The sequence below is a fragment of the Limulus polyphemus genome, unplaced genomic scaffold, assembly GCF_000517525.1.
Source record: "Limulus polyphemus unplaced genomic scaffold, Limulus_polyphemus-2.1.2 Scaffold3698, whole genome shotgun sequence".
In the NCBI taxonomy this organism is placed as follows: domain Eukaryota; kingdom Metazoa; phylum Arthropoda; class Merostomata; order Xiphosura; family Limulidae; genus Limulus; species Limulus polyphemus.
In genome coordinates, this window is record NW_013669308.1 from 66,067 (window position 1) to 68,845 (window position 2,779).

Here is a 2,779-nt window from a genome sequence, read left to right on the forward strand (position 1 = left end):
ATTATTCTAGAAATCCCGTATTTAAAGAAGTACTATTACAATAAAGATACTAACTTGACCGTAAATGTTTTGCGGGTCTGTGCTAGTTATTTTATATTACTGCTTAAGGTAACGTGTGAACGTAAGCAGTCTATCACCAATGAGCTATTTTATATTACTAAGCCTTTGTGTGAAAGTGGGCAAGGCTATCTAACAATGAGTTATTTTATACTATTATTTAACTCCATCGTGAGTATCGAAAAACTCAATGTGTGAAAAAAAAAGTCTTACAATAAACTATTCTGGTGTTGTTTTCTGTTATACTTATTTAATTATGGTTTAAAACTCTCAAAATGTTTTTATTACCATAAAACAATAGGTTAAAAAATAATCTATTTACTGTATGCCATATTTTGTTTTCTAGTGTGTGTGTATATATATATATATTCCTTGTAACTGACTTTTAAATTCCCACTGATTTTACATTAAAATGTGGAATGATATCTCGCGGTTCTGTATACACGTTTTATAGATTACTCTTTATTTCAATAACTTGCTTCATCATTATCACTTCAATAGTGACACTTTTTTTCAGTGAAATCAAATGTGGTTAGTCATTTCTGATGTCATGTTCCACGACCACTCTAACGTTTTGTTTTATAGCAAAGCCACATCTGCTGAGTACACTACGAAAAATCGAATTCTGGAGTTTAGCGTTGTAATTCCGTATACTAACCGCTGATCCACCGGGGGGACATACTTTTTTTGGTTGTCGAAACCAAACTATAAATGGTTGTGTAAACCCAATGACACTAAAGTCATTTTTACTTAGAGTAAATTAATAAAGAAAATGATTGGTTGAAACATGTACTATTTCGAAATAGAACACAAGCTCGGGTAATATAAGAAAGAGGTTTTGCTTGTATGTTTGAAGTTAAGCACAAAGCTACACAATGGGCTATATGTACTATGCCCACCAGAGGTATCGAAACGAATTCTAGCGTTTTAAGTCTGCAGGCATACAGCTGTGCCTCTGGGGGGGGGGGGGCAGGTAAGAGGTCTAACTGTGATATTCAAAATTGAATAAACCAATACAACTATTGCATCAGATATATTACATCAGTTATAATACACATTATATTTTGACACAACTATATGTATTTGTGTGAAAATTTACACGCTTAGCTTTTTCAAAGAAATAATTTGCATTTTCGTGTTTTATGAGCTCAGAAAGTAGTTGACCTTTGTATGATCCTTCCAAATTCAAACCAATTATGTATGGAAGGTTTTGTAAAGGACAATTTATCTCTCAGGATAAATAAGGTATGCTAAACGAAGTTGAAGGTTTTTGTATAATGCACAAAAACGAACTTATTTTAAGACTCGAACATGTTCACCTTAAATGATCCTTTCTTAGAATAATTATACTAATTTACTTGTTTCCACTTCTATTCAAATTCAGACCAATTATGTATGGAAGGTTTTGTCAGGGATAATGTTGTAATTTTAACCTTCAGGATAAATACGGTTTGTAATCAAAACTGGAGGTTGTATGACGCACAAAAACGAACTACTTACAAAAATTCAGCCAACACCTTCGGGTCTTCCCCTTCTTCGAAATGACCTCATTCTTCAGACACATCTTAGTGACCTAAATATGTCCACAAAATGACTTCCTTCACAAAACATGCCTAAACGCAAAGTTTTTTTTATTTGTCGAGTATTAATTATTTTATATAAAACATTTTTTTTTCTAATTAAGGTTTATCTTTAAAATTGAAAACCTGAACACGACCGAGATGGCAATCTTAATCGGTATTTAGCTCTATCAGACCTGGGAGGGTCGGGTACATTTGACCTCTTCTTCTCCCCCCCCCCCCGGTAGATGTTAGCTGGTTTCTATTGAATATCGATTTAATCACTACATGAGGAACATGATCAACTGAGTCTTGTTCGTTTGTTTGTTTTGAATTTCGCGCAAAGCAACACGAAGGCTATCTGCGCCAGCCGTCCCTAATTTGACAGTGATAGACTAGAGGGAAGACAGTTAGTCAACACCACTCACCGCCAACTTTTTGGCTACTCTTTTGCCAACGAATAGTGGGATTGACCGTCACACTATAACGTCCTCTCGGCTGAAAGGGCAAGCATGTTCGGTGGATTCGAACCCGAGATCCTCAGATTGCGAGTCAACAAGTTTCAACCATAACATTAATGTAAATAATAAGTAAAGTCGGGCATATTTGTTAAAGTTGGATCAGATGAATCTATTAATGGATTTGTTGAGACAGTAATGCCAGATTAAAGAAAATGTATAGATTATGTAAACTGGATTTAAACTTTTAAGTTCCTTTGTATTTCGCGACAACGTGAATAATATATATATATATATGTGTGTGTGAGCACTTAAAGACAGATTTCCTAAAAAAATCTACAGATTTTGTAAACTGGGGTTACATTTTTAAATACATTTGTATTTCGCGACAATGTAAATAATATATATATATATATATGTATGTGTGTGTGTGTGTGTGTATGTAAACGGCGAACGTTTAAAAACTGTGCAAGTTATGTATTCCGAGAAAGACTTTAAAAGATCATGTTGTATATGTACAAAAAAAATACTTATTGCTTTTTTCTTATGTAAGGGATCATATACAATTTTATATTATTTTTCCAAACACTTACATGACGAAAGTATTTTTTAATCTTAAAGATTTCTTGAATATACACAGCGTGGTCACAAGTAAATAGACACCACCTTTTCAGAAGAAATTAAAATTTTCAGTTATATTCACAT